This window comes from Astyanax mexicanus, chromosome 4, assembly GCF_023375975.1.
Source record: "Astyanax mexicanus isolate ESR-SI-001 chromosome 4, AstMex3_surface, whole genome shotgun sequence".
NCBI classification, from domain to species: Eukaryota; Metazoa; Chordata; class Actinopteri; order Characiformes; family Acestrorhamphidae; genus Astyanax; species Astyanax mexicanus.
In genome coordinates, this window is record NC_064411.1 from 15650404 (window position 1) to 15664570 (window position 14167).

A 14167-nucleotide genomic window follows, 5' to 3' on the forward strand; every position below is an offset into this window, starting at 1 on the left:
GATTCGAAACGTGTTCGTTTCTAATGTTTACCCCGACTGGCCAAAACGGTTCAGTTTAGGGCTGAGGGTAAGGTGTAGGTATAGAAAGCTTCCGTTTTGCCAATGAACGCTCATAACCGTGAGCACTGGTCACAAAATTCCGACGGTGACAGAAAACGGTGTGACACCGCAGCGCCGACGGCGCTAGCTAAAATAACTTAAGGCAGCTAGCTTAGCTAAACACCTGAACTTATGAATAATGCTACTGTTTCTGGAAACTGCGAAATGCCATGCACAAATATAAACCAAAAATGTATAATTTCTGCCTGTGGCAGGTTTAAAACCTTTGGTAGACAGCCTTAAGTCTTTTTAAGGACACCCGCGGAGACCCTGATGTAAACGGTAACTTACTGTGTGACTCTGTTGACATAGTGCTCCTGGATGTTTGCGCTTCAAGTGCTCCTTTTGCACGTATGGCAGAGGACCACATTGTTGCCCTTTTGCGTGAAATGCTCCCAAACTTTAGATGCCCGCTGGCGTTTTTTTGTAGCTGGAGATTGCTCTCCGGAGTCCAAGCTCTCTAGAGCTTAGATTCTCTGCCCGAACCCGACATGACCCGAGGCCCGCCCGTAAATCCGACCCGGGCTCCAGAAAATAGTCCGAGATGTAGGCGTCTGTTTTTTAATTATATTTTTATTTAAAAAAAAATAACGAAAACTGAAAGTGAAACTAAACTAATTTATTTATAAGCGCTGTTTTCACTACCGCAGTTCTACAGCGGGGGTGTTGTGCCGATTCTGTCCGCGAAGCGGGAGTCAGATTCAGCAGAGAGTCGTATTCGGCACAAACGCGGCGGCACCTCGCGGTCCGCGGTGTCAGTTGTAAGCGCTCGCGCTAGCCGCAAAATACGGCAGAAAACACTGAGGGAGCTGCAGAATTATGAATGGGACTAGAATATGAGCACGAGGAGATCAAAGAGAACCTTCACCTGTGAGTAGAACAAGCAAATCTCTCTCTCTCTCTCTCTCTCTCTCTCTCTGTGTCTCTCGCACGTGAACTCCTCCGCGTTTGACTTGCAGAACTGTGTTTAGCTGTTCTTAAAAATCATTTTAATTAAATAATAGTTCTATGCTTCTAAGTTACCGTGTTAATTAACATAATTCTGATCATATTTCGCTCATTAAAACAGCCCGAAAACAGCCAGTTGGAATTTTTGGGCCCGATCTAACCTCTAATGCTCTCCACAGGCGCCGCCATGTTTACGACGCGCCGACGCACGTTATGCAAATCGATGTATTTTTGTAATCGATGACGTCGATTATGTCGATGCGTCGCCCCAGCCCTACTCTTGACAGAGTGCTGATGTTTCTCCATGTCGGGACTTGGCTCCATCTGTCTGTGAAATGTAGCAAAGAATTTCTGCGTTTTCAGGAGATTCTTCTGGATGGCTTGTGCTTCACCTCTTTCAGCAGTTTAACACTGTTCTTTATTAAATATCCTGGTTGTTTATTCTGGAAAAACAAAGAAAAAAAATTGTGTATTAAAATAAAAGCAGGTCAATTAACCAAAAATAATTACCTACATTAGTTACACTATATGGAGAAAAATACTGGGACACCTTCATACTACAATAAAGACTTCAGTACTTTTATCCCATTATAAATTCACAGACATTTTAATATGTAGTTGTATCTTGACTGTCAGCAGGCTGCAGCTGCAAAATGTATGTAGCAGAAACACTGCTTCTCTCCTGAGCACTGAATACAGTGTTATACTACTACTTTAGTAGTATCACACTTTACACTATAATCCATACTACTAAAACTTGAAGCTCGGCTGCGCTCCGGTCCACACCTAGAACCTCCCGCTATGAAGCCGAGCGGAGCGCAGTGCGGCCGAACCGAGTTCCTCGATTAGGCTCGGCCCTGATGCAGAATTTTAGATTGTAGATGCAGAATGAGCACACCTGATGCTTCCACAAGTGATTAAACAGGAGAGATAGTTGAGGGAGGCAGGTCTAATTCAGTGGTTTGGCTTTCAAAGGTCTGATAAACTTCAGCTTGCTCCCAATTGTGCCGGAAAGTGGAGTTGACTAGCAACGGTAATGCATCTAATCTGTTCCACCACCTCAAGCAGTTTCACTACACACAATATCTTCCTTATTCTGGCTGAAGCACTTATGTAGTTTATGTTGTATCTAAGTTATTTATAGTTGATATAGGTTTGTTTATTTGACGGTGATATCGTGTTCCTTTTATATAAATGAAGGCTTTCTGCATTCTTTATCCTGGATGAGGCACTTTTGTTTTGATCTGTTAAATATGTTTACAAAAGGATAAGAAGCTCTGCCTCTGTTGTAATGTAAAGTTATTTATATTGGTAAAAGGTAAATAGGTTATTAGTTTGTGTTTGACAGAGATGTCATGTTTTTATATTGCTACATGCAAATAAAGGTGAGCATTAATTCATTCTGACCATTTTTTAATTTTTAAAGTATTATACAGTTTTTTATGAGAGGAGGCTTTAAAGACAGTAATAGGTACAGATTTCCATTGCAGGGATTCCTAACAGTTTTTCTGAGGCCTTCCAAATATTTATATCGATATCGAAATTATATTGTATCGACCGAAATTAAGGAATGTATCGTGATATAAATTTTGGCCATATCGTCCAGCACTAGCTGTAAATATGTCATACTGCTCTAACAAAGTGTATCTCATTTTATCTTATAAATATCTTTGTAATTTTCTGACTTGCAGTATATCTCTACCCCTCACCTTTTATAATCAAATATTTAGTTTTTCAATACAATAATTTCAGTGACCGGAAGCAGAAAAAGCCTGTATTAAATGTATATGCTTGATGAAGAGTCTCGACCTACCCCTTCCTGTTTTTATGTTCTAGAAATTAGATAATATTACTTTTTTTATTCAGGTGTAGGACCATTTATGGGATAATTTATCTGCATACAATCACAGCTCCAGAAATGACATTAATCTGTTTTAATAAGGCAGTATGCCATAAATATCGTAAGAAATAATGTTGCCAATATTTTTGAATATCATGATTTATATTACCCTGAAATATGGAGCCATATCACCCACCCCTAATTATCACATTCAGGGTAGTACTTAAAAATTCACACTGTTTTCATTTCCTATTATATATCTTCTAGAGACATTTTATATATGTATATGTCCAGTATAATTTATTTTACTTTAATCCTGCATATATGGAGTGCATTATTACCCAGCAAAAAGCTACACATCGGCCCTTCGTGGGCTAAGTGCGGGCACTGTGGGCAGGGGCTAGCCCATTAAAATTCCAAACAGGCCCAACATGGGTTTTCTGTGGGCAGCCTGTTCATTGGCTGGCCCACTCAAATCCTATAAAAGGCCGCTGTGGGCTAGCCTAAACTGGTCCAGTGCATTAATGCCCCTGTAGGCCCAGTGTGGGAATTATTTGGACAGCCAACACTTTGATGCGCCCACACAAATCCCAGGCAGGCCCACTGTGGGTCAGCCCACATTCAGCCTGCACCATTTCACACCCTGAAGGGCCAGTGTGGGATATATGTGGGCAACCCACACTCTGGCATGCCCACACAATTCCCATGCAGAGCCAGTGTGGGTCAGCCCAAATTCAGTCTGCACCATTTCATACCCGGTATGGGTTATATGTCGGCAACCTGCACTTTGGCATGTGCACACAAATCTCATGCAGGGACACTGTGGTGTGGAGGGACACACACACACACACACACACACACACACACACACATAGTAACATCTCATATTTTTCAAGACATATACTGTATAGCTATACATTTTTATTTATAAAAATATTTTTATTTAATATTTTGGATAGCTACGAATTTGCTCCATGGTGCTGATTCATAATATCACCTTTATTATTGGTAGTGCTGATAATAAATAAATAAAAATATTAAATTATAAATGTTTTTGTGCTTGACTATACACTTTGTGTAAGCCAGCAAGGTTATAAAAGTTACATATTTTTTTATTTTTGCATGTGATATTTAATTGTGAGGATCATGTAACCAACGAATCCACCCCCCTCCCCCCTCCCTGCACGTGCCTTTACCACAGAGCAACGATCAAGCTTAAAGGCAAAGTCAGTGAGTGACTTTGGTCTGTCAAAGTGACTGAAAGGTAAGTTATAATTTCTGTTCTACTATACTCTTTTCTATTTTTTGCTAAGATACGCTAATGTGGTGCTAATGCAGTTACCACTCTCAGGTTATTGTAGCATTATAAGGGTAGCTATGTTGAAGTTAGCATTGTGCTAAAAAAGTTAGCATTGTGCTAAGTTAGAATGAGAATTTACCTCACATTTAAATAACACAAGGGGCTCCCAAGTTGGCACCTTATCTCAGCTCTTGGAGAAAGACTGCTGTTAAGTAAGTTAACTTTATATCCAAGTATGTCAACAATAACCAGCTAAGGGAACAATGGCTTGCTAAGGGAAATATTAAGGGAAATGGAAAATGGAAAGATATCCACTTAAGCTAAGGGAAAGATAGCCAGTTAAGCTAAGGGAAAGATAGCCAGTTAAGCTAAGGGAAAGATAGCCAGTTAAGCTAAGGGAAAGATAGCCACTTAAGCTAAGGGAAAGATATCCAGCTAAGCTAAGGGAAAGATATCCAGTTAAGCTAAGGGAAAGATAGCCACTTAAGCTAACGGAAATATAGCCAGTTAAGCTAAGGGAAAGATAGCCAGTTAAGCTAAGGGAAAGCTAGCCAGTTAAGCTAAGGGAAAGATAGCCAGTTAAGCTAAGGGAAAGCTAGCCAGTTAAGCTAAGGGAAAGATAGCCAGTTAAGCTAAGGGAAAGATAGCCAGTTAAGCTAAGGGAAAGATAGCCAGTTAAGCTAAGGGAAAGATAGCCAGTTAAGCTAAGGGAAAGATAGCCAGTTAAGCTAAGGGAAAGATAGCCAGTTAAGCTAAGGGAAAGATAGCCAGTTAAGCTAAGGGAAAGCTAGCCAGCTAAGCTAACGGAAATATAGCCAGCTAAGCTAAGGGAAAGATATCCAACTAAGCTAACGGAAATATAGCCAGTTAAGCTAATGGAAAGCTAGCCAGTTAAGCTAAGGGAAAGATAGCCAGTTAAGCTAATGGAAAGCTAGCCAGTTAAGCTAAGGGAAAGATATTCAGTTAAGCTAATGCAAAGATAGCCAGTTAAGCTAAGGGAAAGATATCATTTTAAAAAGTTTTGGTATTTTTGTGAACCTGATATCCTGATATCGGCCACCTCACATGTTTATAGAATGTAACTACCAGTCACACACAGTGACTGTAAAGGCTATTTATGTTTCACCATGAATAGCCTGAAGAAATTCAAATTCAAATAACTATCACTATATAAGAATCACTGTAATCAAATACAGTCTGCAAATTTCTCTAAAATTAAGCATTGTACATGAAAAGACACTAACAGATGTAGTATTTACCTGACTGCATTCTCATATCTCTATATTATCATTTTAAGAGGCCGTGAGAAGATCAATCATGCCACCACCAAAGGATGCAGAGATCGAGCAGGTTGCAAAGGTTTGGCTTTGGAATGCACGGGACCGTTCAGGTGGACGGAAGCATCGTCTCATGCAGTCTCTTCAAAAAAATAGTTAATTTATGATCTATGCTATATTAATGCATGAAAAATATTCCTTTTTGATATTATGATTAACTATATCTGTTCTATTTATGTAAAGTACATCTATTTTCTCCTTCATTATTATTGCTGTGAGATAAAAACCTTAATGCAAAAACTAATGTTATATTCAATTAGAATTTTTTTTTTACTGGTTTGATTGGGATGACATTTTGGTTCCAAGTCTACAAGCAAGAGGAATAAAATTAATAATAGAGATCAGGGGTGGGTTTCCTGAAAGCTTCGTAACGCTAAGAACTTCGTTAACTCGTACTTAAGATTGATCATTAATTAAAGAGTGTTTCCCAAACCCGTGCGTAACTAAAGTACTACGTAAACTCGCTCGCAGATTAACGAGTGCCCTCACCCAGTCGTTATTCTTAAGAGCTTCTTTAGGGGATCTCTACTTGCAGTTCAGCACCTTAAACACCAGGGACCGCCAATTTTGAGGGAGAAAAATTATAATTTCCCTGGTTAAAGCAATTATATTATGTTACTATTAATTATAATCAATTATATTATATATATAATTATTATTATAATAATTAATATTATTATATTATATTATATTATATTATATTATTTCCCGTGTCTGCGGGTGCTCCGGTTTCCTCCCACAGTCCAAAGTTCAGGCTAATTGGATGTCGGATAAAAATTGCCCCTTAGTTTTGAGTGTGTGAGTAGATGTGTCTGTGTGTCTGTCTGCCCTGCGATGGATTGGCGGCCTGTCCAGGGTGTATACTGCCTTCCCCCCGATGCCGGCTGGTATAGACTCCAGCCACCCCCCACGACCCTTAACGGATAAAGCGGTTGACGATGAGTGAGTAAGTGAGTGAGTTATATTATATTATATTATATTATATTATATTATATTATAATGCCAACTTTCTCTGTGTAGTCTAACTGGGCATACTGGAATTGACTAATCAAACCCATAATTTATTAAAAATCCATATTCCTGTAGATGATGCTCACGGTCTAAGCAAAGCTGCAAAGTCACCAAGTCCGTGGATTCTGTAATCAGGCTGTTATGTGGCATACACACACTTATATACACTTCCCACCAGCCCGGGAATTACAGCACAATACAATATATTTCCATGCTATTGGGATAATTCCTGGTACTGTAGGTCCGGAGCACGGGACGCCTGCAGTGTCTTTACTCACACCTACACGTATTGTAAAGGGTATCGGTGAATGTGCAGGTAATATTTAATATTATTCTTTATTTAGGTGCTTCTAATCAACATTGTGGCCGTTCATCTGGGCAAACTCTGGGGTGTGTCAGCTCACAAATATATAAATACCAGTCAAAAGTTGACGCGTCTCTTTTTTTTTTTTTTTTACATTGTCGATTAATATTAAAACTATGAAAACAATTTATTGACGCATATGGTATTATCTAGTTAACAAAGAGGTGCATGGCCTTCAAAATCCCCTGACCTACACCCAACTGAGATGGTGATTTAGGATGAGCTGGAGCTTTACAGTGTGTGTGTGTGTGTGTATATATATATATACACTGCTCAAAAAAATAAAGGGAACACTCAAATAACACAATAAGACTCCAAGTAAATCAAACTTCTGTGAAATTAAATTGTCCACTTAGGAAGCAACACTGATTGACAATCAATTTCACCTGCTGTTGTGCAAATGGAATAGACAACAGGTGGAAATTATTGGCAATTAGCAAGACACACTCAATAAAGCAGTGGTTCTGCAGGTGGGGACCACAGACCACTTCTCAGAACCTATGCTGTCTGGCTGATGTTTTGGTCAGTTTTGAATGTTGGTGGTGCTTTCACACTCGTGGTAGCATGAGACGGACTCTACAACCCACACAAGTGGCTCAGGTAGTGCAGCTCATCCAGGATGGCACATCAATGCGAGCTGTGGCAAGAAGGTTTGCTGTATCTGTCAGCGTAGTGTCTAGAGGCTGGAGGCGCTACCAGGAGACAGGCCAGTACACCAGGAGACGTGGAGGAGGCCGTAGGAGGGCAACAACCCAGCAGCAGGACCGCTACCTCCGCCTTTGTGCAAGAAGGAACAGGAGGAGCACTGCCAGAGCCCTGCAAAATGACCTCCAGCAGGCCACAAATGTGCATGTGTCTGCACAAACGGTTAGAAACCGACTCCATGAGGATGGTATGAGGGCCCGACGTCCACAGATGGGGGTTGTGCTCACAGCCCAACACCGTGCAGGACGCTTGGCATTTGCCAGAGAACACCAGGATTGGCAAATTCGCCACTGGCGCCTTGTGCTCCTCACAGATGAAAGCAGGTTCACACTGAGCACATGACAGACGTGACAGAGTCTGGAGACGCCGTGGAGAGCGGTCTGCTGCCTGCAACATCCTTCAGCATGACCGGTTTGGCAGTGGGTCAGTAATGGTGTAGGGTGGCATTTCTTTGGAGGGCCGCACAGTCCTCCATGTGCTCACCAGAGGTAGCCTGACTGCCATTAGGTACCGAGATGAGATCCTCAGACCCCCTGTGAGACCATATGCTGGTGCGGTTGGCCCTGGGTTCCTCCTAATGCAGGACAATGCTAGACCTCATGTGGCTGGAGTGTGTCAGCAGTTCCTGCAAGATGAAGGCATTGAAGCTATGGACTGGCCCGCCCGTTCCCCAGACCTGAATCCGATTGAGCACATCTGGGACATCATGTCTCGCTCCATCCACCAACGTCACGTTGCACCACAGACTGTCCAGGAGTTGGCGGATGCTTTAGTCCAGGTCTGGGAGGAGATCCCTCAGGAGACCATCCTACGGTGGCCGAGAAAGCCCAACGCAGTGCAAATTGAAAAGCGCTGCAAAAGCACAAAACACATCCATCAAAATTACAACACAGGCGCAGCAAATAGAAAAACGCGCTGCAACTAGAAAAACGCGCTGCAAATAGAAAAACGCGCTGCAAATAGAACCACAACACAACGGAAGTGAGTCACAACACAACGGAATTTTCCCGGGGGACCTTAAAAGATACTGTACCAGCTAAGCTGCGTCTTCAGTAACGTCTCGGACTTCACTATGTGTACAAAGGACAATAAGTGGCAAACAAGGCGTTTTGTGAAGCAGAACTTTTAATAAACATAACTTACTTTTCAGAAGCTTGTTTGCCACTTATTGTCCTTTGTATACAGCTGGTACAGCATCTTTTAAGGTCCCCCGGGAAAATTCCGTTGTGTTGTGACTCACTTCCGTTGTGTTGTGGTTCTATTTGCAGCGCGTTTTTCTTTTTGCAGCGCGTTTTTCTATTTGCTGCGCCTGTGTTGTAATTTTGATGGATGTGTTTTGTGCTTTTGCAGCGCTTTTCAATTTGCACTGCGCTGGGCTTTCTCGGCCACCGTACCATCCGCCACCTCATCAGGAGCATGCCCAGGCGTTGTAGGGAGGTCATACAGGCACGTGGAGGCCACACACAATACTGAGCCTCATTTTGACTTGTTTTAAGGACATTACATTAAAGTTGGATCAGCCTGTAGTGTGTTTTTTCACTTTAATTTTGTGTGTGGCTCCAAATCCAGGCCTCCATTGGTTAATAAATTTCATTTCCATTGATGATTTTTGTGTGATTTTGTTGTCAGCACATTCAGCTTTGTACAGAACAGAGTATTCAATGAGAATATTTCATTCATTCAGATCTAGGATGTGTTATTTGTGTGTTCCCTTTATTTTTTTGAGCAGTGTATATATATATTTACACACCGGAACATACGTATATGTATTATTATGTTATTTTTATACTATTAATAATAATAATAATAATAAATTAATATTATTATCAATATTACTATTAATAATATTTGTACAATATCTATTAATATAATATATTAACAATAATAGTTTTAAGTTTAATGTTTATTAAACATTTATATATAAACACATGACTTATTTATTTAGTCATATGTATCTGTAGGAGTATTTTATTAATGCCATAGTACATCCTTTTGTAATTTAAATTTCAAAATATGTATCATATTGATGATTACAACACTTTTTTACATTTTTAGGGTGTAATACTGAATAAATACTGCATAATAATCGATATGTGTGGATCGATTGAGCGCGCTGTTTCGGGGAGGAGTCAACAAAGACGTTCTTTAACCTCCTTTGTTAATTTTCACGTTGTGAAGCTCTTTGGGAAACACTCGCAGGACTGGCTCGTTCTTTACTCACGTCATTCGTTAGTTCGTTCGTTATTCGCTAAGGTTGTTCCTTTTTGGGAAACCCACCCCAGAGGCTTTGTTCCAGTAGCAATAATAGTATCAGTTTATTATTCATCTACTACATCAGTCTAGTGCATTTAAGTATTTATTCAAGAATATGATTTGCTGTTTTTATTGATGTGTATATATATATTATATATATTATTATTATTTATTTATTTATCTTTTTTTAAGTTGTATAATTCTTTGTTATTTTGTATTATGTTTGATATTTATATCATACCGTTTATTATAAATACTGTTTTTGCAAATGGAGATATTTATGCAGTACATGTTTATCTACATGCTAAAATATAAATTTGGGATTTACTTTACTTAAATACTGTTGTGTGTTGTTTATATTTCATACATGATACTTTGTAATAAATGTATTAATTTACTATACACTTTAAATTGTGTTATTTATATGATTGTTTTCCTGCCAGTTGCAAAAAATGTCAAAGTGCCAATAGCACAGCTTTAAATTTTCTTTCTTGAAAAGTGTTCTCTGTTCAATATTGCACAGTTTGGGGCCACAATTGGTTTTCCACTGAGGGCATGTGTGTGTGTGTGTGTGTGTGTGGGTGGGTGTGTGTGTGTGTGTGTTAGTGTTAGAGCTCTGCAAATCTCTGTTGGCCCAATGGGCCAATGCTTTGGTGTTGATTTTGCATAGAGGAGTATATCTTCGCTGGCCAAATGTGGGCTGCCTGAAAAGGGCCCACGCCGTGGGGCCAACGCTATACTGATGAGCAAATCTCCATTGGCCCAATGTGGGCTGCCTGAAATGGGCCGACGCCATGGTGCTGGTGCCGTCCCGATGAGCAAATCTCCGTTGGCCCTAAGTGGGCTGCCCATATGGGGCCGATGATGTGGGGCTGATACCGCACCGATGTGCAAATACCCATTGGTCCGATTTGGGCTGCCCGTATGGGGCCGATGGCGTGGGGCCGATACCGCACCGACGTGCAAATCCCCAATGGCCCGATGTGGGCTGCCCATATGTGTGTCTGAAAAATACGGTATTGCCTTTGCCTCTGATATTGGATTGCTTGTGTATTACCTGGACTGTGTTTTCACTACTGCCTCTTGGATTACCTCTGACATTGGATCTCTCGTGTATGAACTCTGGACTATCTCTCGTTTATGGTATGGTTTTGTCTTCATTGCTCTGGTTATTGGTGATTACCCATTTTTCTGTATTGACTACGTCTTACATCTGTTTATTTTATAATAAACACGTTTTCATCAGTATCTGCACTAGGGCTGGCCCGAATAGCGTTTTTTGAGCTCCGGATATTCGGCACTGATTCGAAGCGAATATTCGAATATTCGTTTTTAAAAAAAGAGGTTAAAAAAAAAAAAAAAAGCAAATCACGGCCCCTTTAATCCACTGAAAAATGTTCAATTTGCTCTGACCGACGAGACATATTCACCCCGGATTTTTGGTGTTTTTATCCCGGATTTTTGTGTTTTCACCCCATATTTTTTCTGTGTTTTTAGCCCAGATTTCTTTGTGTTTTCATCCCGGAATTTCTGCTGCCCCAGACCGCGGCTTATCCGCTGCGTAAGCAGGCTAGGAGGCTGCTGCTGCACGGTTTCTCCGCTGCACAAGCCAGCCCAGTAAATTGCTGTTTGTGTTTTCACACTTAGGCTATTTGCTTAAAAAAAACAAACAAAAAAAACGTTTGTTCAGGAAGTATTTTATATTCTTAAACATTGTTAATTATATTAGAGGACAGTCGTTGTAAACTGTCTATTTCGGTTAAAGGATTGTGCAGGGCATATTACTGATTTTGTATTTTTGCACTTGGGCTATAAGCTCAATATTAAATATTTCGTTTGTTTAGAAATTATTTTATATTTTTAAACCATGTTAAATTATATTAGAGTAGAGGAAAGTCATTGTTAATGACGTTATTGTACTTGGTCTATTTCGGTTTAAGGATTGTGCAGGGCATAGCCGTATTACTGATTTTGTATTTTTGCACTTGGGCTATAAGCTCAATATTAAATATTTCGTTTGCTTAGAAATTATTTTATATTTTTAAACCATTTTAAATTATATTAGATAAGAGGAAATTCGTTCAGACATAATTTTTGTAGGCCAGGTTTTTGTAACCGATTTAGCCCCTACTGTTGCCACATTACCCCTTACGTTTTATTATATAAATCAGTTTCGAAGAGCCTGCATTTTTTTTATCATGTATAATAGAGGTCTGCGCGAGACTGATTTTTAAACCCACTCTTCCACGCTCCCGCGTTTCTGTCTCGTTACCGCTCCGCAAAAAAATTGCTTCTTTTAATCCCGCGCCCGCCCGCCACATACACATTTCTGCCGCTCCCGCCCCACGTTCCTAATATAAATTAAATAAACTACATTTAATGCTTCAAATTTACTTATATATTTATTAAAACAACAGCGCTGAATAGTGCGGTCCCGTTCCTTACCCCAGTCCAAACACCATCGGTGTGTGCGTGTGTGTGTCGGTCCTTCCTGCGCGTTGAGAGTTTTCTTTAGGTTTTTTTTTTTTTTTTACAATTATTACAGTTTTCTTAACTATTTATTAATTTGCTCCCGCATCGTCTGGATTAAACTCCCGCTCCAGCCAATAACAGTTCAGTTCTGTCCCGCGCGCAAGATATTCTGACGGGACCCGCGAGAACAGAAGTGGTTAGAGTGAGGTGGAACTCTGGAAAGGAGAAAATAAACGAATATCCGAATACCAAAATTAAAAACCGAATACCTACTCAACGAACGAATATCCGAATACCCGAATATTCGGGTCCAGCCCTAATCTGCACGTGTCTGCATTCTGTGCTCACCATGACACTGATAAAATGTACCATGCAGAATTTCAGGTCTAGCAAAACCAGGCGCAGACAGCTGTTATTTATAATAATGTGCTGTGTATTTTAAGAAAAAAAAAAAAATTGTTAGCTTGAGAAATACTACAACTGGTCAAAGACCACCCCCCATAAGATGGGTATAACCCAAATAGCTTTGCTATAATGCTAAACTAATAAAATTTCTAAAATGTCTTATACACCTGTTAATACTAAATTGACAGTGTAAAACGCACAGTTTATAAATCAACTGCTCCAGAACAAAGACAATTATTAATAATTATCAATTGTTATTAATTACAAATTATTTTCTGGTTGATGTTTGTATTTTGTTTGTAATTTATCTCCCAGTCTATCTAGATTACAGAAATGTGAAATGTGAAGTAGTTTACAGACTTGGTATATGTAAAAATAAATAAAAACACCATAGGCTTATACATTAAACAGATTTTTTTCGAATTATAATTAGTTTAAACATCTATCAGTCTATCTAGAATTCAGAAAACGGAAGTTAAGCTTGATCAGCGATCTCACAGCGCCGATTTTTTGTTTTTAGCAACATACAAAACACAACAATATACAATAGTACAAATTCTTGTAGAGGATCACAGCTACAATTTAGAAGCTAGGGGGAGCATACACAAACATACAGACTAGAGGAGCAACGTAATAAAATGATAATCTTAGACAAAAGCTTACTAGAGATCTGGTGTGAGATGATACTAGCAGTTTTCCATTTTCTTAATTTACTTAATGAAGAATAACATGACTTAAATTCATTAACGAAACGGGGGAAATGTGGAATTTTGCTAAAAGTAAAATTATATTTATGGCATCAGAGAAAGCTGAACTTAAGTTTTTCAAATAAAACAAAATGTCCTCTACCTCAAAAGAAGGAATATTAAGTTTGATATTAATCCAATTTCTGATGTCCATCCAAAAAGTGTGTGAATATTGACATGAAAAAACCAAATGCTCCAGAGATTCATTTACTGACTTACAAAAAGTACATAATTCAACATCAAATTTGAATATTTTTTCAAGAAACAGGGCTACAGGATAAATCATATTTATAATTTTGAAATGGGTCTCCTTCACTTTAGGAGATATGGGCCAGTTTACAAATTTGGAATAAGCAAAAGTCATATTTATATTCTTATTATTAGGAAGTTTCTTGAAAGAAGCTCCATTATATTCATAGTAAATCTTCTGTTTCAAATCATCATTGATAGTCTTATTATTACACTTAGTCTACTAAATTACAGTCGTTCACTTTTAATGTGGGCATCGAAACAGTCACCTTTGAATATAAAATGACTTGTTTGATGAACTGAATCAATGCTAAAGGAATCGCTTTGCACACCTTCTTAACATCTTTAAAACTCCAAAGATTATATTGACGTATATTTGAGCATACATATTTGCAAGCTGGGTTATTTACCATTAAGCAGGGTTATTCACTATTATTC

At 39.2% G+C, this 14167-nt stretch overlaps 5 protein-coding genes across 11 annotated transcripts in view; 2 read left to right on the forward strand and 3 right to left on the reverse strand.

Moving 5' to 3' along the window:
• LOC125801362 (zinc finger protein 239-like) overlaps positions 1-14167 on the reverse strand; it is a 196717-nt gene that overhangs the window by 139993 nt on the left and 42557 nt on the right. The window lies entirely within an intron of this gene.
• The window catches only part of LOC125801241 (zinc finger protein 484-like), a 356394-nt gene that overhangs the window by 128055 nt on the left and 214172 nt on the right, over positions 1-14167 (reverse strand). For 4 of the 5 annotated variants that reach the window (XM_049477661.1, XM_049477657.1, XM_049477660.1 and 1 more), the window contains one exon: positions 1440-1490. The exons of the other annotated variant lie outside the window; for it this stretch is intronic. The gene's annotated coding sequence lies outside the window, so the exon portion shown is untranslated. The remainder of the gene's footprint in view (positions 1-1439; positions 1491-14167) is intronic. 5 annotated transcript variants of the gene reach the window in all.
• LOC125801208 (zinc finger protein 484-like) overlaps positions 1-14167 on the forward strand; it is a 207810-nt gene that overhangs the window by 69014 nt on the left and 124629 nt on the right. The window lies entirely within an intron of this gene.
• LOC125801340 (zinc finger protein 239-like) overlaps positions 1-14167 on the reverse strand; it is a 130278-nt gene that overhangs the window by 36971 nt on the left and 79140 nt on the right. The window lies entirely within an intron of this gene.
• Positions 1-14167, forward strand: part of LOC125801394 (zinc finger protein 585A-like) — a 196469-nt gene that overhangs the window by 23514 nt on the left and 158788 nt on the right. The window lies entirely within an intron of this gene.